Below are 25,168 nucleotides of genomic sequence, written 5' to 3' on the forward strand. Positions count from 1 at the left end.
CATATAATATCCTATGACATACCCGAGATCTAGGTGTCAGACAACCAACACTTAGCATTAATTGCCTTCATGCATATAGTGCATAGAGCAAAGGTTATGGTTCTTTAGTGGCAGCATTGGCAGCCCCTCCACTGTATTCTGGGTCTGGCACAAGGATATGGTATTAATTCAACCCTCCTCTTGCATTCAATGCAGATTAAGCACAAGTTCCATCACCTTGCCATCTAGCGAGATAGAAACAATGTTAAATCACTTGATGTACAAGGTAATGGGCACCCATTTCCTTTGTTGTTCAAAGGTGAATTTGCAGTTCAAAACCATAAAATTTCACTTGACTCACTGTTATCATGGTTTGGGAATGTGGGTGAGCTAGCAAAGGAGGTTGAGGAAGAGGCAGACCTCCCCTCCCTCCTTGGTATGGGAAATGGGACGAACACTTCGACTGCAACATCCCTCATCATTATCAATGGATGGTGGTTGATGTGGAAGCTTAGGAGCTCAGAGTCACAAGTGAACACCTTTGGGCTTTACGCAACCTCCTTGACTGCCATTACATATATCAGGAAGATGTCAACGTTCTTCTGGGGGGGAGTGTCCTCAATATGGAGTTTCATATCAACCATGCTAAAGCGTCTTACCTTCATATCGTCGGTCTCCTAGGTTGGAGCTCCAGGGGTTTGAGTCCCCCTCCGCTGAAAACATGAACAATTCACCCTCCCCCTCTCTAGAGCACATGGAAGCACACCACGTGAGACCTCACAACCCTTCACCTAGGAGACACCAATATCGCGATGAGTCAAAGTATGCCTCAACTAACTTGAGCCCCTCCAACTACAAAGGTAAACATGTTATCAATCAAGGTGGCAATGTGTCCTACCTCCTCCATCTAGCCAACATCCACAAGGTTCCCTTTGCCTAATGAACCTAACTATTACAAGCCAAGCCCCGTGGTCCAGGAGGAACCTCCAGATCAATAGCTAGGCTCTGTTGCTCTTCAAGGTAGCCTCTTTTGTAGCTCTAATGTATTTCTGTTCCATGGCTCTAAGTTCTCTCTGTTGTTAGCTCTAGTTATGATGCTGCTTATTTTGTTGCTATGTTACTACTAGGAGTCTCTCTAGTTTCTCCTACAAGAGTAGAGGCCTCCTCATACTTGTCTCCATATTTTTCTCTCTCAACTTCAGGCCCATGTCCATGGCCAATTTCTGCTAAGCTCTAAAGTTCAGAAGTCTATAATTTTTGTGCCACTTACGTAATACAAAGATCTTTTACTTATAGAATAAAAAATCCTATAACATATCCATATTCTTATCATAGATTTTTTTTTTGGTATAGTATCCCTCTTCTCACTATCCAATTTTTAAGTAGTTTCTATGTAAACATTATTTTTTCCATTTTTTTTAATGTTTTATATATTTTTTATTTGATTAAAATTTTAATAATAAATAGCTGGTATTGAATTTTTTTTCTAAACACTTTATATCTTCATTAATTTATGGTCAACATGTCATTTATGGTTTACATTTAATGTATTGAGTTTCCATAGTATTCTCCATTGATGGAATTCAAATTGCTTGAGATCGGGGTTAGGGACCACTTCTCTGGCCGTATGCTTCAAAGGGAAAATAAAAAATGTGAAGGGAATTCGAAGATGGATCCATTCACATTCCTTATGGAAAAGGTCCTCCAAATACTTTCTTTTGAAACCCCTAGAGGAGATCGATTCAAATAATGAAAAAATCGCTCTTTGAGCCACCTTATAAGGAGCCAAAATTTCATTTTTGAAGATCACCTTATTTCTCGCTATCCAGATGGACCAACACAGATACTTGGGAAAGGATTCCCATCATCTCATTGGAAGAGAGGAAAATCTTCTAGGCAAATAATATTTTTCTATCCAATATTCAAACATTTCCTCTTACAATCCAAGGATAGAATCCATGAAATAAATTGAGGAAAAAACAGTGCACCAAATCTCAATGGAAAAGGAGCATGTTTTGAAGAAGTGAGGAATATCTTCCTCTGAGTTGGAGCATAACACACATTACAACAAGTGTTGAATGTTTTTTTCCTTAATATTTTTAGTTGTGAGAACTTTCTAATGAACCAAGGTCCAACAGAGCAAATTCACTTTTGGAATGCAATATGAATTCCATAATTTTGTCCAAAATCTGCATGAAATTGGATGTCTGAGCTTCTTTTTCAAGTGCATATATCCCATTTTTTCCGAATAATTATGTTGAGGACATAGGGTCCAAGAGCGATGATCCTGATATGAAATTGATATGGGAGCCAAGCCTTTTAATGAAGTTAACAAATTGTCCCAATTTGGCTTTAGGTGAATCGGTAGCTCGAGATTGAGCCAACCCTTCCACACCCCTTTGACGTCCCATTTCGAAATGTCCTTTAATTTTTTGAAACCATGATGTTGCATCCACTGGGAAAGATCCCTGAATTCTTCACATTCACCCAATGGGATGTTAGATATTATACGATAATAAGAGGGGCTTCTTCCTTGCATAAACTCTAAATGGAAGATCTAATACCCGACCAACAATCATATTCTTTCGTGAGTAGATGGTTCTTGCTGAAATATTTTTGCAAAAAGGTTGATTTCCACCATTCCTTGGAGTCTGAAACAAGCCTCCAAACAATTTTAGGGCCAAAAGACCAAAGAAGATATAGATAGGAAGGGATGACAAAACATATTTTACCAAAACTACTCGGCCAACTGAAGAAAGCCATTAATCACCCCAAGCTTGAATTTTCTTCCTAAATTTATTTATTGTGTTGTTCCATCTCTCTAGAATAGAGGCACCAAGTGAGATAGGAATTCCTAGATAGTTAAAGTATTGTCATTATGAATCTAAATGGAATCCCATAACCTACGATTTCATTAAGGGTTTATAAAGGAAAATTCCATCCAAATATCAAGCTCTTATTTTTATTAACTAGGCCCCTTAATAGGTCTACATATTGGTCCAAAACCCTTTTGAATCATTGAACAAATAGCTTTGAGGCACCCCCTAACAACAATGTATCATTGACAAAGTGGGAGTGGTTAACATCCTCAGTGTTTCTAGCCATATTTAGACCTCAAATTCTCCTCTCCCTTCTAGAAATCTCCAGATTAATGCTTAAGCTTTCTACCACAAGAATATAAAGAAGTGGGGAAAGAGGACACCCCTACCTCAAATCCCTAGATGTAGACAAGAAATTACAGGGGAATCCATTTATCAAAGGAGTGATCCAAGGGTTTCTAATATAGGCTCTAATCCAATTGATAAACTCATTGCAGAAACCCAATTTTTCCATCACTGGAAATAAATAGGAATGACAAACTCTATCAAAATCATTTTCCATGTCAAGCTTGATAATTATACTTGGATCACTGATTTTCTTGTTGGAGTGAATCGCCTCCTAGACAAGAATGATGTTGTCAATGATTTTCTGATGCTTCATGAAAGCGCCTTGGTTTTTTGAGATAATTGTAGGGAGAACCTTTCGAATGAGCCTATTGGCTATTGTTTTTGTTAAAATATTAGTATATGTAAAATTAAATAGAGAAAGTGGTTAGAATCAAGGGAATGATGATGGATTTGTCTCTTTCAGAATTAGAGCTAAAAAGGATGAGTTGGTATCACCTCCCAGCTTTCCTTTGGATCTGTAGGAGTTTAGCATTCGTGTGATGCAGGAAAGTGTTCCCTCTATGGACAGAGGCAACCCCTCTAGTCCTAGAGTGGGTCTAGTCACAAACAAGGACAAATCAAAAATGGCTTTCCTTAAATAGTCATGGTTGGAGGCCTACCTCAACCGGTGGTCGATGGACTTCTGTTGTGCTGCTCCAGCTTCCGCTTCCTTCTCCTAATAAGTAATCAACCTGAAACAATGCAAAGGAAATACAACAAAGCACGTAACCGGAACAACAATGATATATTTTCTCACAAAGTCAAGAAGTCATGAGCTATCAAGTACATTACATACGAGACATAGGAAAACATCATTGATTGCATTAATTATGAAATAAGAGTAAGCTTACAACCAAAGTCTTGACGTCACAAGCCTTCTTAGAAGGGATCCAGCCGGCATGTTCCTCAAGCATTCACTCTTTGAAGATGGATCTCCCAACACACAAGTCTCTCTCACTCACAAGTTTTACACAAGATTAAAGGCACTTCACAACCTTCCTCAAGCTATCAACAATCCCACACTTGTCACACTCACACCAGCTATCTAGCAAACTCACAAACACTAATAGCACTATCAGCAACCACTCCAAAGACTAAGAACTCCAAAACTAGCAGCACATAGCAATGGTGGGAGTTTAAATAGGAGAAGGGGTCTCCATGAAAGGTGGGAGAGTGAGCTTATCTCCAAGGAAGGTAGCACAAATGACGGAACAACCACGCCAGAGAAAGGAGGGCAACATAAACTAGGCCAAGAACCAGGTCTGGAGTCATTTGGAAGGTCGACTGTTGGAACAAATTCACCCAATCTGGATCATCGTGGGCACATGACTGGTCTTCCGTGCTGACATCGCTATTGAATAACATAGCTAGTCAAGTCATTGCTGAACGTTACAAGCGACAACCACGCTGGCACATAAAATCGGACCATCGCGGGAATCAGGTGTACTTTCGCGATGACAGCGCTTGTGGACTGTTTTGGAGCACCCTTCAGCGCGTTTATTTAGCCAACAGACGCGATGATGCAGAAAACTTTGGAAAAGTGGGTCATTTGGCAACATCAGAGAGCATTTGTCTAACATGAGCATGAATGACTTGGACACATGACACAGTAGGAAGGCTGGGATGAAGACAGTGACAAATTACTGTGTAACAGATGCCCCCTAAAGTATGAAGCCCGAGAGGGTGGGAGGGGTGAAATGCTTTACGAAACTGGCTGAGTTGTAACACCATTTGGAAGAACCTACATGCGAGTATAACTGATATCTTTGATGATGAATTACATGTAGTCTAGGCATGGGCGCAGCCATCCAAGAGACATACGAAATAGGTCTGTGGTATGGACACAGCCATCCAGCTAATGAGACCATGATGATGATAAAGGTATGGTCGCAACCATCCATGAAGACTTAGGTATGGTCACAGCCATCCATCAATGAGTCATGTAATCATAAACCAATCCACGCAACCTGAACATGTGTAATCTGAGTTCGGGGTCTTGAACCCATCCGATCATAGTACAAATCCTAACATGTGAATAGATGTGTTGAGGTCGAGCATGATAGAAAATCGCTTGATTACCGGTCAATGATGAAAACCATTAAAAAGCGCGAGAGAAACCACCAAATGCCAATGGCTCTCAAGGTACTGTCTAGCACAATCCACGAAGTGTGAAGAAGGAGCTGAAGTTGAACACTCGTGGAATCACCCAATCAATGACCAATGATGAAAGTCGACCGTTAGGTGCAAAGAAATTGCCATTGAGGCATGCAAGATCTAAGGTACCAAAGGGGATCTCTAGATCAATCTCCTGGATAATGAGCTGATGTCGACAGGAGACGACCTGTCGCAGGAGGGCCATAATGCTTCCCCCATCAACGACATGAGACAAGGAACAAGTGGTAGATGGTGAAACAGAGTATCAGAGGAGAAGGCGAGGGTGGAAATTGCAGAAGGATTATACTCTTGAACATGTCGGTGACATGACTCCAGAGGGTGGCAGCATTCAGATACCAAGGGATTAGAGGCTCGATCGAGACGACATGAATCGAATGGAATGAGGCTAGAATGATAACCCAAACCCGCGGAAGGCCAAATGATGATGTATGGATGTCCCAACCCGACAAAAAGCAAAAGTGTTGATGTTCAAGAGTGACTAGCTGCCATAGACAACCAATGATAAACCTGTTTTTTGAATCCAACTTAGTAATAATTTAACGAGCCCTAGGAAGGAGAAGCTCGAGTCCCATCATGGTGACGAGTCAAATGTCGTCAGGGTTTAACGAGTCCGACATAGGTAAAACTCGGAGTCTTTTTCATATTTAGAGAGTTTGAAAAAGACATGGAAAAGAAAACTCTAGGGGGTCCTTTTTCGTAGGTTTGTGTCTTTCAAGCTCGAAAAAGTATAAAACGATACTCGAAAGAACTCCCCGACCATGACGATCGAGGAGTACTTTTCATAAGTAGTGACTTCGACTCGAAAAAGTAGAAAAGCGGTCAGAAGCACGTCGTTTTGTAACTGATAACGAACTTGAAACGATAAAAGCCCGACAATCTTTTTTGTGTTTAAACGATTGGAAAAGAACTTAAAGGCGATCGCTTCTTATTTCTTTTTAACGAGTCAAGAGGAAAACTCGGCAATTTTTTGTCTTTAAACGGTTAGAAAAGGACTGAAAGCAGACCTCCATTTTTATTCTCTTTAACGAGTCAAAAAGGGAAAAATACTCAGCAATCTTTTCATATTTTACGAGTCAGAAAAGAGCTTAAAGGAGACTCGTCCTAGAGGAACGAGTGGTATAAAGGGTAGCAACTGGTTCCGACAATGGTGGAACTGCTCAAAACATGTAATGGTCAAGAGGCTGGCTAATAAAACCACTTATCGCTGCAGTTCCTCAGGAAAGGATAAACAACCAAGTGAAAGCATATGATCAGCCAAAGAGATGGTGGCGATGGAATAAAACAACCAAGGCTCATCTAGCAAAATTTAGCGGATAAAAACGACAATCACGAGATGTAAATCGGGTATGGGTTCATTTTTACACAAGCTTGAACCATGGAGAACTCTGCTTGGATTCGGTTTCATGTTTACACAAGCTTGAAACGAAAAACTATGCTTGTTATAAGTTCGCATGCCCCCAGCATAATGACACAAATCGAGGTACATGCCCCCCAAGCTTCATTGCATTCAACGAGGTGGATGGAATGAAGGTTCACATTCGAGATCTTGGAAACACTCGACTTGGATTTTACGAGATCTTAATCAAATACTCGATTTGGAAAGGGAGGTGTTTCATTTTTTAATGAGGTTGACACGGTAAAAGAACCATCCTCATAACCCTTGTTTCATTTTTTAACGAGGTTGACATAAGATCAAGAACTTTCCTCAAGACTCCTTGTTTCATTTTTTAATGAGCTTGACATAAGGTCAAGAACTATGCTCATGACACCTTGTTTCATTTTTTAACGAGGCTGAAACAAGATCAAAACTATCCTCGGGCACCTACTCATGGGCCATACGAGAACATGGCTCCTAAGAGGTCTGTGCGGGATGGAAGAAACATACTCTGGGAGGAATACATATCATGATGCACCAATGACAGATCGGGTTCCAATGCCCCCAGTACATGATGTACAAGACCATCTGCATGATCGTCAGCAGAGGTGGAGACGGAACGGGTAGCCACATAATTGACCTGTGGCAAGGAAGGTACTGCTTGTGAGCAAGAACCGAGAGGGGATGACAGCTGCGCAGGAGGCACCGGGGGACTAAAGAATGATAATTGATCTATGCCCACCACTCTTCCGTCGTGTGGAAAACAAACCACACGGAAAAGTGAAGAGACAAGGGCCCCCATGGCATAAACATAGTCACGGCCAAGGAGAAGACTGAAATCTAAAGCACCTTGGACAACCATAACGTCTATATAGATGGTTTTACCTCCCAAAGTAATCGGAAGCTACGGGAGGATCCCTAAAGGTTGACTGGTTCCTCCGTCAAACGCTAATAGATTTTGTGCAACCGGCACAAGCTGTGGGGAACCCAAAGCTTGCCAAGTAGTGGAAGGCATAAGACTGACAGATGCACCCTCATCCAAGACAGTGCCAGGTACTGCCTTATCATAGGCATGTACTATAATCTAGAAAGGCACATGGGATGGAAGGCGGAAAGTAGTCAAGTGACTCCAGTCGAAGGAAACGACCGAACTACTTGGTGGGGGAATCGTATGATTGCCCCCCTGCTCTACAAGAACCGAAGAAGGACTCTCCAAATCAGCTGGGATAGGAGTGTCGTTCTCGGACTCAGGAGAATCTGACGAGACGAGAAGAACATGAGCATGATGCTCTTCTGAAATAGAGTGATCAACAGGTGGTGAACCCAAGTTGACACTCTCTCTGACCAATGGTTGGTCTGGAACAGCGTTAGCAAAGCCAGGCTCGGAAGGAGGAGGATAGACAAGAGAAGAATCTAAGTCAATCTCTTTGTCAAATGGGAGAGGGTCTAAAGAGAGCCTCTGATAACCAACAGGAAGTTGGGGTGAAGAAGCTGTAAGACTTTCCAAAACGGCGGAAGCGTTATCCATGAGTGGACAAAGGTGAAGGGGATGGTTGCCTTCACATAGCCTATAGGGGAATCGGATCTTCCCTTTCTTCTTACCATTGCCAGTTGATAGGGTAACATCGCCATGAGCTTCAGAGGATGATGAGGGACGAGCCGGATCGTGAGACCATGCTTCTAAGATCCTAGGAATGCCAGGACAATCATGAAGAAGATGGTCACCCTTGCACAATTTACAAGGAAACTTAACCTTCCGCGGAGGAGCAGAAGGTGTTCCGACCTGAGATGGACTTAGAGCAGTAACTACACAGGTGGCCTTGGATTTATTGGACTTCTTCTTCTTCTTCGTCTTCTTCTTCTTCTTCTTAGTCTCCTGGTTACTAGGTGTGAGACTTTCACTAGGCGAAGGAGGAGAGGAGGAGGAAGAAACAGGGGAAGAAGGCGCAGGCTCCACCTTGGAATCAACATGTCGTGGTTCGGACGAAGGGGACGGTGGAACAGGAGTCATGACACTTGGGACCACCGAGGTGGAAAACAACCATATGGTCAAACCGATGGTTAACCCAGGCAAAGACAAGGTTGCCATATACGGAGAACCTGCATTTCCAAAGGAAGGAAACGGACCAGGATTTCCATCTGGGGGAAAACCTTGGCCGGTAGACTTGGGGAACGTTGCCATCGAGAACGAGAAAGAACCTTACTCAAGCTAACGCAAACAAGATCTAACAGGGTAAATGTGAACGTGGCCGAATAAATTTTAAGACACAGGAACAAAACTGGACCTTTTCAGCTTTAAAGAGTCGAGAAAAGGAAAAAAATGATGACTCTAGTCACCTTCGAATATTTAATGAGCCTGAAGTGACAAGTGCTTAGATGGACCTTTTCTTTTAGGGAGTCTGAAAAGGAACGAAAGTGACTACTCTGGAGAACTAGGCAAAAGGTTTACCAGACAAATTCGTAAAACTGCATATACACCTTGGCAGTCATATGAAAACCAAGGACTTTCCGTACGGCAGTCAATATTCTCGAATGATGTGTTCGGTGCGTTACGACTTGTAAGGCGGTAGACATGGCTTCCTATGGATAAAGGATGATAACCTAGTGGGGTCTCCCAACATATACTCGACGGTACATGGGAGCACAATTCCGTGCTAGACCACTATTGAGTCACAGAAGGAGGAATCACCCAACCTTGAGTGGAAACAAAAGTGACTAGGTTTAACGACGCCGGAGCACGTCTCTAGCCTAGACCTCTAAATGTGTGCATTATGTTCCAATGCATTGCTAGATTTATTCAGTTCATTTTAGAGTTGATCTTGGATTAAGTTTCAGTTTTCAGGCCTTACCGTATGTATATAACAAGTCCTAGGATGCAGCTAGAATGAATGAAATATCCTTTTTTTCGATGAACACCTACCTATGGGAGGGTAGAGAGATCATTCCCAAACCAAGAAAACCAAGACAACAAAGCAGTCACTCAATGCAAACAGACATCAATTCCTAAAGTGCACGGATACTACTAATGAGAGATTTAAACATTTGCTTTTCAATATGCAACTTGAAATGCAAATTCACTTTCACTTTTGCATACTAAATGAAATGCAATCCTTTTGATTTTGATGTCTCTTAAATCTAAAAGAAACTAATAAGAAAAAGACAAATGTGGAAAGACGGTTGATCCAAACAATTGTAATCTATGTCCGGGTAGTGAAGAGAAATCGAATCAATGCCGAGATTGGTCCAATAACAATCACTAAACAATCAACCAAAAGTAAGCAAAGGGGAAGGCTTAATCAAACCAACAACAAGCTGCAAACGAATCTCTGCAAACAAGCAACCAAGACAAACTGATCCAAAAGACTTGAAACAATGACACTAGGTCACAAAGCAAGAAAAAACAAGATTCATTCAACAAAGCTCATGAGAGAGTGCCTCAACCTATAAACAGTGAAAAACAAGTTATCAAACAAGTGAGAACAACAAGGGACTAGCAAGACTGATGGATTCAGGAGGTAGAATTGAGAAAATCAATTCTACAGCAATCAGCACGGGTGATACACAAGCAACAAGCGCTGATAAAGAGCACACCGCAGCAACAAAGCGATGTCAGCGCGGAAGTACACGACTTTCCCGCGATGGGCCGATTACAGAACCATCGCGACTGTTAAGCGTAATTACGCGATGAACAGGATACTACAAAAGGGGTGATGCGATGACAGCGCGACTGTTAGATTAAAATCCATGATGATGTTCAAAACAGTAACAGGCGAACCAAAAACTCCCAAATCAAAGACAATCAATCTTTAATCAAATAAGGGCATTTCCCAGATCAGGCCAAGAAACTCAGAATATTGGTAACTAATCCCCAAACTTCAAAAGAGACCAAAACAAAAATCAAGACAAGAGTAAACAAGAAAAGAACAAAGGCCAAAACTCCCCAGCGGAATCGCCAATTTATGATGCAGGAAAGTGTTCCCTCTGCGGACAGAGGCAACCCCTCTAGCCCTAGAGTGGGTCTAGTCACAAACAAGGACAAATACACAATGGCTTTCCTTAAATAATCATGGTTGGAGGCCTACCTCAACCGGTGGTCGATGGAATTCCGTTGCACTGCTCCAGCTTCCGCTTCCTTCTCCTAATAAGTAATCAACCTGAAACAATGCAAAGGAAATACAACAAAGCACGTAACTGGAACAACAATGATCTATTTACTCACAAAGTCAAGAAGTCATGAGATATCAAGTACATTACATACAAGACATAGAAAAACATCATTGATTGCATTAATTATGAAATAAGAGTAAGCTTACAACCGAAGTCTTGACGTCACAAGCCTTCTTAGAAGGGATCCAGCCATCATGTTCCTCAAGCATTCACTCTTTGAAGATGGATCTCCCAACACACAAGTCTCTCTCACTCAAAAGTTTTACACAAGATTAAAGGTACTTCACAACCTTCCTCAAGCTATCAACAATCCCACACTTGTCACACTCACACCAGCTATCTAGCAAACTCACAAACACTAACAACACTATCAGCAACCACTCCGAAGACTAAGAACTCCAAAACTAGCAGCACATAGCAATGGTGGGAGTTTAAATAGGAGAAGGAGTCTCCATGAAAGGTGGGAGAGTGATCTTATCTCCAAGGAAGGTAGCAAAAATGATGGAACAACCACACCAGAGAAAGGAGGACGACATAAACTAGGCCAACAACCAGGTCTGGAGTCATCTAGAAGGCCGACTGTTGGAACAAATTCGTCCAATCTGGATCATCGCGGGCACATGACTGGTCTTCCGCGCTGACATCGCTATTGAATAACATACTTAGTCAGGTCATCGCTGAACGTTACAAACGAAAACCGCGCTGGCACATAAAATCGAACCATCGCGGGAATCAGGTGTACTTCCGCGATGGCAGCACTTGTGGACTGTTTTGGAGCGCCCTTCAGCGCGTTTATTTAGCCAACAGACGCGATGATGCAGAAAACTTTGGAAAAGTGGGTCATTTGGCAACATCAGAGAGCATTTGTCTAACATGAGCATGAATGACTTGGACACATGACACAGTAGGAAGACTGGGATGAAGACAGTGACAAATTACTGTGTAACAATGCGCATAAGGTCTTTTTTGATCAAACTCAAAAAATGCCTATAGAAACATATAGAGAAGCCATCTGGTCAACTTTATTCGAATCTAGGGACCAAATGAATTCTACTAAATCATCTTCCTTAATCAACTTTACAAGTCGATAGTTTTCTAGATTCGAAACAATGGAGGGAAGACAAGAGATGAAGGGATTTTCCACATATAGGTTCTTAATTATGTCCTCCATGTATAGATTCTTGAAAAAATGAAAGGCCTCAATCTTGATTTCCAGAAAAGAGCATATTTTGGAGCAACCTTTAGGAGAAATATCCTTAATCCGATTCCTTATTTCCCTGGCTTTAGACTATTTATGGAAAAATGAGGTATTCCTATCACCCACCTTTAACCATAAGATTCGTGACTTTAATCACCAACAGTGTTCTTCTTGGCTGTAGATTTTGAATATTTGACTACTAATTTTTTTTTCTTCTTCTAAGTGCTTGTCGGTAATTGGACTGGTTTCCATCAATTATTGGTGGGATTCAAGTTTATTTATTAGCTCAATTTTCTCTTTCCTAGGGGTTTGGAATTGATTTTAGCCCAAGTTCTAGGAACTTGCTTCACCACCTTTAGTTTAGTTTCCAAAACGAAGGTAGGAGACCCACGAACCAACGTAGCACAAGCCTCAATTATTAAGTCGGAAACCCATTCCCTTTGGAGCTACACTAAATTAAACCGGAAATGAATCATGTCTAAGTATTCTGGAGGATCTAGATCTAACTCGATGGGTTTATGGTTAGAGTCCCCTTGATCCAGAATAGAAGATAGAAATTCAGATCAGTTTACCAACCAATTGTTGTGGATGAGAAACAGGTTTACCTTGTCATGATATGGGTAGTGCCACTTCTCTAATTTGTCGAAATATACTTCCCCTTTTTTGGGACCACATCTAAGAGATCCCACTCACTGATAATATCTTTCATTCTTTCATGAAAAGGATCTATTACATTAATTCCACCACGTTTCTCAGAGGCGAATAAGACTTATCCAGATCTCTCAACTACCAGAATTAACCAAGATATTTACTTCTGTGATGTTAGTAGAATTGCATGTGAAAGAGTATGAGAAACTACATGTGCATACTTTAAATAAGAGGAAACATAAAGGAAACCATCAAATGAAAGAACACACACAACTTGATAATGAATTTCATCCAATGTGGACTATGTCTACGACCTCGTTTCAAGAGTGGGGAGGCCGCTTCATTAGGTGTTGCAAGAAGATGATAAGTACATGATGCAATCCTTGTCAAAACAAATAAGAACTCCCTTAAATAGAGTGGCATGTCTCTCTCCCAATGGAATTTCTTATATAATAAATCTTACTCATAAAATCTCTCATTCTACATGAAAAAATAACATCTCTCACATAAAGTGGCATACAAAGATCCTCTCACAACATGACATACATGGATCTCAGAATCAAAACATCATCTCGAAAAAACCAAATAAAGAAAAAATAACAATGCACCTTATACCTCCAAGTCTAGGGACTGTCTGAAAATTATCTACTTGGATGAAGGAAATACTTTCTCCATCACATTCCTTGCAAAAAATTGTGAAATCTAACTGTAAACTCGACCCATTTCAGACTCAGTGAAATCTGGGCTCCCGGGGAATTTTTTAGATTCCTCACAAGATTCTCTTCTGGACATGGTCAAAAAATACACTGCTCAGATGAAGAAATAAACTGCGTCATAAAACTCCTGGTGAAAAACCAGTTCAAATAAGTATAAACTTTACATATTTCTAGCACCTTCAAAACTCTACCTCAGGGAATCTTAAAGATTCTTGAAAGATTCCTCATAAAGAATATTCTTTGAAATATTCCCTAACATATGCTCTAACTATATTCCTAGAATATTCTTGAGATTCATTTTTTCATTGGCCTTCCTTTTCCCTCATCTCTCATGTCTTCTCCGTGGTTCCCTTTGAATCATTTGAATGACATTTTATAACAAAGTGTGGGGGTAAATAAGATAGTGTGTGGTTAGCATAGTCATATTAAGTTACTTGTTGTTATGGAGGTATGTCCATATTGTAACAACTCCCTAAACCATTAGAATAAGACAAAAATGTAGGTTTCACCATGAAAAGGTCACTTGGGCTGAATTTGAGGTGCCATGTGGCACCATGTGATAGGGCCATGTGGCAGGCTTTCATTGATCCACATCATATGCCACTTCTATCACCTACATGACATGTGTCAACTTGTAGTATTGCCACATCACCTACTGTGGTCCACTTGGTTTGCTGATTAGGCTGCCACGTGGCAACTTGTGGGAGTGCGACGTGGCACCCTTTGGTTAACTTTTGACTTTGACTTTTTGTTGTTGTTATTTGGTACACACTTCAAACTGTAATAACTTTCTCATACAGACTCAGATTTCAGTGTCATCTGCACTGTTGGAATTAGAATGATGAGCTCTTCAAATTAGTCCTAGTTTCGATGAAATCTGAGAACTTTTTTTTTAATCCTTTTTGGAGCAACCTGGATCATTTCTCCCCACTGAGGAGCTTTTTGTCCTTTAAAAGAATGAACACTATTTGCAATCTATTGTAATCCGTTGTCTGCATGACAAGTGCCTTAACAAGTTACACTTCCTTCTCATTCACCTTTGTTCTTCGAAGCCATAAGTGATGAAACGACACCTGTACTCTTTGCAAATTTGTAGTACATCTTGAAAAATACATGTTCAAATTCAAGACTTATCATGAACCAAGTAATCCCCATACTTTCCAAAATTTTGTAACACACTCTTTGGTCAAGTTTACATTAGAATCATAACAAAAACCAATACCCTAACTATCAACAAAAAAGGCCAAAAGGATCACTATGTTGCATTCATAAGTGATGGAAAACACTTCATCACTTTTACAATCATTTCACAACATGTGATTTACAAAATGTGGCCATGACAAGCTACTATCTCTAATAAAACCATCTCTCACTCATCAAAGTGAATGGGTCATCATTCTAGAGTTGATTCGCTTGTTGAACGACTTCACTGACTGGTTCCTGCAAAGGTGCTTTTTCCTTCTTAAGGCACTACTCTGGATGGAGCTCCCAACATGTGGCTCTTTGATGTCCACCTTTACTGCAATGGCTGCAAAAATTATTTTTCCTCTAGACCCACTTAACCTTCTTCCTTCCCTTATGTGGAGAAGGCCTTTCACGTATTGTCCTCTTTCTTGCTACCATTCTCTTCCAATACTCGACAACCACATGTTTATACAAGCCACAAAAACTACATGGTTTTCTATGCAATAAAATTTGCTCATCATTAGCAATCTACTTGTAGTCAAAAGGAACATTAGTATACTGAGACATTTTATACCTCACTTGGTTGTCTCTAGTGCAATCCTGACAATGAGAACTTGCCTTAGATCTTCTTTTGCAATGTGCACTATCATGGGAAGATGGTGATGTTTTCCCATCATCCTCTTTCCTTGATGATTTCTATAATGGCTTGGTTTATTTGCCTAAGGAACCCCTTTCTTCTGTGACCTTTAAGCATTCTCCTTTATTGTACCCCAATATTGAAATGGGTACCTCAAGGATTCCAACATAAATAACATCATGTGAAAATGAAACTGAAGAACTATCAACACTGTTTACCTCTGAAGTAGGTGTTGATGGCTTCGCTAAGCCCTAGTTTCCCTTAAACCTTTCCAAGGCCTCTTCCATGGCTTGTATCTAAAGCTGCAATATCTGCTTCTCCTCTTCTACTTCTTGTAGAAGTCTCCTCAATTCAACATTCTCTACTTGAAGGCTATCATTGATCTCTTAATTTGAATGATGAGAAGAAGATGAAGAAGCATATTCACTCGAAGATGGAGATGGAGCATCGTCTTATGCTTTCTCTTTCTTTGGTTCCTCGTTTTCCATTTTCTCCTCATAATATGCATACATTATATTTACCATGCTTTCCATCCCATAGAAGGCCTTGTAGATATCTTTGTGATCCTCCATTTTATTTTTTGTTTCACGTTCAATCTTTGGTTATCATTCACGCTCATAATTCACATAAGCAAGAAGACCGCTATGATACCAAACTTGATCTAGATCTCTTAGCTACCATAATTAACCAAGATCTTTTACTTATATTATGTTAGCAAAATTGCATATGAAAGAGTATGAAAAACCACATGTGCATACTTTAATGAAGAGGGAACATAAAGGAAACCATCAAATCAAAGAACACACACAACTTGATAATGAAGTTCATCCAATGTGGACTACGTCTCCATGATCAGTGTCAAGAGTAGGGAGTCTGCTTCATTAGGTGTTGCAAGAAGATGATGAGTACATAATGCAATTATTGTCAAAACAAGGAAGAATTCCCTTAAATAGAGTGGCATGTCTCTCTTCCAAGAGACTTTATTCTATAAGAAATATCACTCATAAAGTCTCTCCTTCAGCATGAAAAAATAACAATATAACACATAAGTGGCATACAAAGATCCTCTTACAACGTGGCATACATAGGTCTAAGAATGAAAAAATCATCTCAACAAAACCAAATAAAGACATGGCAATAATGCACCTTATACCTCCAAGTCTGGGGATGAATTGAAAATAGGATACTTGGATGAAGGGACTACCTGTGCCAACGCGTTCCTTGCAAAAAACTGTGAAACCTAACTGTAAACTCGACCCCTTTCTGACTTGGTCAAATTTGGGCTCCTAGGGAATCTTTTAGATTCCTCACAAGATTCTCTTATGGACATGGCCAAAAAATATGCTGCTCAAATGAAGAACTAGATTGCGTCATTAGATTCTTGGTGAAAAAATGGTTCAAATGAGTATAAACTTGACATATTTCTAACACCAAAATTTTGCCCCCAGGGAATCTTAAAGATTCCTCAAGGATTCCTCATAGAGAATATTATTTGAAATATTTCCTAGCATATGCTCTAATAATATTTCTAGAACCTTCTTGAGATTCATGTCTTCATTGGCCTTCCTGTGCCCTCATCTCTCATGTCTTCTCCATGGTTCCCTTTGAATCATTTGAATGACATTTTATAACAAAGTGTGAGGGTGAATAAGACGAAGTGTGTGGTTGACATAGTCATATTAAGTTACTTGTTGTTAGGGAGGTTTCATTGTTAGGGAGGTATGTCCATATTGTAATGACTCCCCAAACCATGAGAATAAGATAAAAATGTAGGTTTCACCATGCCAAGGCCACATGGGCCTAAATTAAGGTGCCATGTGGTACCATGTGATTGGGTCATGTGGCAGGCTTTCATTGGTCCACATCATATGCCACTTCTATCACCTACATGCCATGTGTCTGCTTGTGGTGTTTCCACATCACCTATTGTGGTCCACCTAGTCTGTTGATTGGGCTTCCATGTGGTAGCCTGTGGGCATGCCACGTGGCACCCTCAGGTTGACTTTTGACTTTGACTTTTTGTTGTTGTTGTTGTTTGGTACAAACTTCAAACTGTAATAACTTTCTCATACAGACTCAGATTTCAGTGTCATTTGTATCATTGGAATTAGGACGATGAGCTCTTCGAACTGGTCCATGTTCCAATGAAATACACAAACTTTGATTTTTGAGCCTTTCTAGAGCCACATGGATCAAAGACTGTATTGAAGTCACCTCTCACCACGCTATCTACATTCCATTGGCCCTCTTTCAGGATAGATAAGGAGTCACAAAATTCTCCTTTTTCAATGTACAAAACCGAGGCTTAGACATTGATAAGAGAAATTTTCTTTTGTCTCTTTGTGCTCTAGTTTAACAACCACCCAAAAACATGATTTGGCACTAACTTTTAGTTTAAATAGAGCTTATGACTAAAGGGTGCAAATTCCACCAGAAGCTCCATGGGAACTCTGCGTTATACCCTAACTATTTTTCCCAATTATTCTTGGTAAGGCCATGGCCACTTCTTCAATTAGCTTTGTTTCATGCAGAAACAAGACTTGTGGTTTTCTCAAATTCACTAAATATTTTGCTACATTGGGTTTGATAGGGTTTCTCAGTCCCCTAATATTCCATGAAATGATTTTCATTTAAACTTTGAGGTAATAGAGCTATCTCCTCCAAACTTGGAACTCATGTTTTTTTTATTGCTCACATTTCTAATATTTTTGTAATCTGAGGTTGGTTTCTAAGTTTAATATATTGTTTTGCCTCAACCTCTCTTACATGTTTCTTAAATGGTTTACCTTTTTTAGAAATTTCTAACTAGTGGCTTGTTGAGCCGCTACCCCAGTCCAACCTCTGTTTTTCACTTCTTGTCAACATTTCCCCCCTCCCCCTCTTTCCTATGAGTTGTTTGTATTAGGAGTGACTTCTCCTTCTCGATTCTATGACCTGTTTGGAATGGTTGGGTTTGAAATGCTTTGATGGAACTGGAGCTCAGTGTTTCTCGCCGTGGTAGTATTAATTAGAGGTTCTTCTTCATGACTTTCCCTTTCAACTACTTCATCTTGTTTGCCTCTTGATTTTAGGGTTTCTTCCACAGCTAAGGGATCCTCTTGGTCCTTTTATTCCTGGGAAAGAATTACATACAAGTTCATCGATGTGGAGGCCACATGCATAGCCAAATATTTTAGGTTTTTGGCATTACCTTTCCCTTTTTTTAACCATGTTTTTTGAGCTTTCCAATGGTCCTTAGCTTTTGAAGTCGAACCATTTCCATTTCCAGCCAGAGACTTCTTGTGATAATGTGCAAAGTGCCCATATTCGTGGAAACTCTTACACTTAAATGAGATTTTCTCATAGTCTAGGCGTTGAATATGCTTCCACACTCCTTGAGTTAATATGATTTCTGAGGAAAATCCTTTCTCTAAATGCACCCCAAAGCAAATTTTTGTGTAGGAAAATTGCTACCCTTTCAGTTCGACTCTATCTAGGAACTATCCCACTCCATTCCCAATGGCCTTCAAACAATCGTCACTCCAACAAGAGAGAGGCAATCGGGGAGGCTTAACCTAAAATGGAACAACTGCGGGATATCCTCATCTGGGTTAAAAATATAAAGGTCAAACATTCAAATACATACCCCTGGAGAAAAAAATATAACCCATTCCTGAAAATAATGTCCACATACTATTTGCATTTGAAAAGGAAAGAATAGAAACCATTACTAATCGAATAAACACCGAGAGTTTATTTCATCATAGGCTTCCAAGCTCTGTCAATCCACTGTTCAATTGAATTTGGAGAGGGACAAATGCCCATAAACTTGCTAACTAACACCCAATCATAAAAGGTTAAGGAGGTCCTCTAGAAAGCAGACGAGAGTACTACCATCAGAATATTCTTAGTTTTCTTCACAAATTTTGATTGTGCATATTTTGATTGGGGGTTTCTTTTCAAAGATAAAATGATTGCATGAAAGGCGAATTCCTTTTCATGAGGAGGAGGAGGGGCCCGCAAAGCAATTACTGATCAACCAAGCAAGTGCTGATGGATTTGAAGGATTAGGGTTTAAAAACACTAGTTATGGCATACTCAAGTTATTATCAATATTAAATACAAATATATTAACAAGTGATTTCAATATTAAAAGCAAATGCGCAAGCTATTATCGATTATTTTTTTGTAAGTTCAGCGATGGTAAGGCTACATCATGATCATGTCCAAGAATAACACCCAAATAGAGCGGGGAATTGAACAATTGATTTAACATCTAAGATTGCCTTAACAACGAAATCGATCACAGTGTATTGAAAACCCCATGGACAAGCTATTATCAAAATTAAATACAAATGCATAATTCAATTACAATTTTGAAGAAAAAGTCACATATATTGAACAAATTTGAATTGATAATAGTTTCTCTTTTTTCACATTCACACAATTAAACATTTTATCTTTCTCAACATATTTAATATATTAAAATATATAATATGATAATTCATAATGATTATATTATTTTAATAAATTTATCTGTTTATTTATATATTTATTTACCATACAAACACTCTATTTTCACATCTTTTTATACTTAATCAATAACATTTTAGTCATTACTAATATCATTCCATGTAAATATTTTTATTATAAATACTAGTTACATAAAATATCCTACGGCATATCCATATTCTTATCATAGAATTTCTTCTGGTATAATATCCTTCTTCTCAGAATCCACTTTTTAATTAGTTTCTATGTAAACGATATTTTTTTCATTTTTAAAAAATGTTTTATATATCTTTTAATTTGATTAAAATTTTACTAATAAGTAGATGATATTTAAACTTATTTATCCATTTAATCTAAATTAATTTAGATTAATTTTAATAAAATGTTTACATTAGTATGATGCATGTGAAAGGAAGAAGACACACAAATTAAAAAATAATCGAAAATTTTATATATCTATACATGAATTGCACAATTAAGATTATATTATGAATTCTTTCTATAAATTAAAATTTGTTTTTTTTTAATAATTTTATTTGTAAGCTATGTGGTAATCCTTCCATTAATCATAATATATTATAGTATCCAACTCATATGTTAGAAAATTATATATTATGGAGCAATGGAACACATAAAATATTGCAGAAATATAAACACAGAAAACACACAAAACAAGAGAGACACAGATATACGTGGTTCACCCAGTTTGGGCTACGTCCACCCCGAACAGCCAGTTGATGAGCCCCAATTTTTGGTACAATTTGGGCTCATATTGGCCTACTTACCTTGCTCAACCATTCATATTTTACCACTTATGCATTCATTTCTTAGTATATTCGTGTTGTTTGTAGGAAGAAGGGCAGGCATTATATCTATGTGACTAATACATGATGATTTCAGGTTCTTGGCATTAAAGAGAGCAAAAGACCACGCAAAAGGAGACAAGGAGACAACAAAGGTGACATTGCGGGTTCATAGGGAGGTTGTCCACAGTCTTGTTGACCCTCCTCGTGATTTTCACCTTCACTCCGAGCTCTAACAGCTCTCCCCACCAAGCTTAAAGGCAGCCAACACGTTCTACAAGATCAACAGTTTTACAGCAGTTTGACTTTCAGTTGGACAGCCAAGCTCCACGAATGGAGGAAGCCAGCTTGATCTTCATTTTGTATAAATATGAAGGCCGTAGCCTTTGTTAGGAGCTTTTTGAACTTTGGACTGATATTGTAATTTTTGAGCATAGCTCGGTGTTTGTTTTTGTAAGCTAGTTTTGGCATGACATTAGACTTTTGATTATGAATAAAGGCAAGCAGATTTGGATCTAATTCTGAGCTTTTAAGGGAGCTATAGCTCTCAGGTTAGGGCCCAACTTGACAACAATAGATCTCCTCTTCTTGTAGTGTTATTTACCTTTCTTTCCAGCACTTTGTTTACTTGTTTTGATATGCATTTCAAGAACACAGTTTGCTGATTTGATCTCTTTAGTAGGATTGAGTAGGATTGGTTTATGATTAAATTACTTTCAGCTGTTTAGATTCGGATAGGAGGTTTGTAATCCACTGGAGCTCCAAGAAAAGGTTGTTAGAGATCACTGCCATCTCTGTTTAGGGATTGGGGTGCAGTCTATACCAACCACCAAAAAAACGCAGTCTTTTCTACCTTCATGCAAGCTGCAACACAGTCGGTTTAATCGTGGATCCTTCCATGCACTTTTTCTCTTGAGCCATACTTCGTCATTGCAATTCCATGCATGACTTTTCTTCATGATTTACATCACTGTTTATTGATTTAATAGCACAGGTAGCACTGGTTAATGAATTCTCGTTTTTGGTGCAAGACATAAGTCATTTGTTTTATTTACACTGCTCCATATCATTCTACTCCCTTCTTCTTCTTCTTAACCTCTCCTCAAGCCACCTACTCGACCTCTGTTCAGCTCGTTTACCTTCCAACTCATCCATTGCCACGTAGCTTCATCTTTTTGACCTTTTGTTGCTGCCATCCTTCTATCCACCAACCAACTCCGTGCACTCTCTCTCCATCTTGTTCCTCTGCCCCTGAGCCATCACAAGTTCCATCTCCACCTTACCTATCCACCCAAACCATTCCATCACTTCACCATCACCCAAAACTTCCACTTACAGCACATCCTGTAGAAGTTAGCAGACTTCCTGTAGAATTCCTTAGTTTCCTGTAGGATCCCCTGCAGACATCCTGTAGAAGCCTGCAAACTTGGTTGCCGAGCATCTGAACGGTGTAGACTTCTGTGGACTGATGCTAGGGACCCTCTGGGACCTCCCCTAGCCATCCTGACCTTTCCCAAGCTTTCTCTCCCTTCGCACCACCTCTGCACAGCCAAACCCTAATAAGGAACAAATTCATAATCACTCCATCCACTTAAGCAAAAATACAAAAACAATGTTCTTTTTCATAGAAGTAGTTTGAGTTCATGCATTTCACATCATTAGAAGTAATGGCATCAGTTGTAGACATTTGCACTCTCACTATTGCACCATAGAGGTTAAACTAGTCAGATTAGGGTTTACTAGGGTTTCCATGCTTTGGTTGGCTTTCCGTTCATTGTTGCAAAGTAGATCAATTTCCCTTGAGATAGCCTTCGTCCATCATTTAGAAAGCTTCTTCTGAGAGCATATAGAAGTTGGCTTGAGCCCTAGCGGACTTGTGCCAGCTGACCAAGTGACAGCTACGACAAGAGCTAGTACTTGTGCATACAGCACCGTCGCTTCCAAGTTTGTACGAACTACCGGGTTGATAAAATTAGAGATAGGAAGCCCCAGGAGTTGTAGCATTATTGCTACAATACTGGAGCCCACCACCAGTCCTTCCTTTCTATTATCCAGCAAAATGAAGAGACACAACCTACAACAAATCCGCTGTAATATCCTCTGTGTTCTCTCAGAGTCTCACCTCTCTGTTTCTTGCTTACAGAATACACATCTATCACCCAGCCTCAAATACAATGCCCTCATACAAAGAGAGGGGTTTGCCTTCTAGGTCAAAAAACCCTAAACTAAACATAAGTTCTACCGTCAGATCATCCGCCTAATGAACGGCCCAGATTGACTAGAAATTACTATACTTTTACAAGGCAATTTTACTTTTATTATTGGCTTCGGGGGCGCTGCCCCCGGGCCCCCGCCGGGGGGGATGGGCCCCCTCGGACCCCCGCGGGGGGGACAAGTCCCCCCCGCACCCCCCCGTGCGGAGGGGTGTACAAAACTTCCTAGGGTATACATCTGGCTGAAACAAAGACCTCTGAACAATTATGCTCCACACACAACACCATAAACTACAGATAGTCTCAACTTGCCCAGTGAGAACCCAGGTATGTTGACTATTTGTTTATTGAATAACCAATCCAAAATTGAAGTAAAATCAAAAGGTGCGGTATCACAAAGGAACTTAAAGTCTAGATCAAAACATGAGGCCAAAGCATTAACATAAAAAAACTAGGAATTTGGAGAGTTGACAGGTGTTGGGTCTCTTTCACTAGAACTCAGAGGGGATGCAAAATCCAGACATGAAATGTGTTGCTCAATATTGGAAAGTCCACTGTCTATTTGCTCCATATGAAATCTCATGTTTTGTTTCTCCCTCTTTACATTTGTCAGGTTGGAAAATATATTGCACTGATCAACATGCTGCTTCATCAGAATTAATGCCATTAGTGATTTAATTTTCCATTACAAGAATAGGGCTTGGATATATTGTTTCCTTCTTCTCCCACTGTGGCTAGGGTCATAAACCGATTGGCCAAGTTGTCGCACCAACTCAAAATACGACAATGAATTCTTTTTTATTTGCCGTATCCTCTAGGTGGTGTAGCTCATTACGAACATCAGGAGAGGTTGTTTCATAGAAAGTGTTTGCGGCCTCTCTAGCCTGATTATGGTATCGAGTTTTCCCCCGTGGGCCTCTGATTACTCCCCCACCTCTACGATAGTGCAGCTAGTGTCGCGTGATTAATTTCTAGCCCCCTTGATCCTTACAAATTTCCAACGGTCGCTTGCCAATAAAAACACCAAGGATGATTGAGTATCTCCTCTCAAATTTTGACACCCAATCATTGTGGTTGATAACAATGTAAACTTTGAAACGGGAACTATAAACTAAAAACGGGAACTCTGGCCAAAAAACCCCGAAAAAACATCAAAAACAATGCTAAAAATGAAAAGTGTGTATACTGGAACGATGATTTTATTTTTTAGGGGTAAATTTTGAACATGTTTTAAAAATGGCAGTGACTACGAAATTTACTACGAAATTTTCGTGCAAAATATAGCTTGAAAACGAAAGTGATGATACTGGAACAATGTTTTTTTTTTTTTTTAGGGTCAATTTTCAAACTTTTTAAAAACTGTTAGTAAAACCAAATTTTTATATGCCAAACAAAGTTGTTTATGAGGAAAAAAACACATTAATGTTTTTGGTAGGATATCATTTTTCTTTCCTAAGTATAAATTAAAAATGTTTTCAACCATAACATGCTAGATAGAAAAGAAAAATGATTCTAGGAATTGCCCAGCCACCATCCGGGTGGGCGGGCGGGCCACCAGGGTGGCGCCAGCCCAGGCCGCGCCACCCCGGTGGCCAGCCTGCCCACCCGGCTGCTGGCTGAGCAATTCTGGGAATCGACCAGCCACTAGTTGGGCGGGTGGGCAGGCCGCCGGGGTGGCACGGCTGGTGACTGGGTGATTCCCGAAATCGGCCAGCCATCAGGCGGGCGGGCAACCGGTGTTGCGCCAGCCCAGGCCGCGCCACCACGGCGGCCCGCCCGCCCGGTGACTGGGTGATTTCCGGAGTCGCCCATCCACCAGCCAGGCAGGCGGCTGGTGGCTGGGCAATTCCCGAAATCGCCCAGCGACCAGGTGGGTGGGCAGGCGGGCCATCGGGGTGGCGTCAGCAAAAGCTGTGCCACCTCGGCGGCCTAGCCGCCCGCTCAGCTGGTGGTTGGGTGATTCCCAGAATCGCCCAACCATTATCCGGGTGGGCGGGCGGGCCACCAGGGTGGCGCCAGCCCAGGCCGGGCCACCCTGGCTACCTGCTTTCCCGCCCGGCTGGTGGCTGGGTGATTCACGCCACCCCACCTGCTCGGCTGGTTGGTGGCTGGGCGATTTCGGGAATCGCCCAGGCACCAGCTGCTCGTGCTCGCCCGACTGGTGGCTGGGTGATTCCGGGAATCACCCAGCCACCAGCAGCCCGCCCGGCCCAGCCACCAGCCAAGCAGGCGGGCGGGCACCTGGGTGGCGCCAGCCTAGGCCGCGCCACTTGAGCAAAGTAGATTAGTTCTTTCCTGCTTTCAGTTTAATTCTGCATCTTTATAGTTAGTTGTAGATCAATCTGTTTCAGTTTTGCAGGTACCAAAAAGAAAAA

The sequence above is a fragment of the Pinus tabuliformis genome, chromosome 9 (genome assembly GCF_031772625.1).
Source record: "Pinus tabuliformis cultivar Carrire ecotype Pingquan chromosome 9, CPIR1, whole genome shotgun sequence".
Taxonomy (NCBI): Eukaryota; Viridiplantae; Streptophyta; class Pinopsida; order Pinales; family Pinaceae; genus Pinus; species Pinus tabuliformis.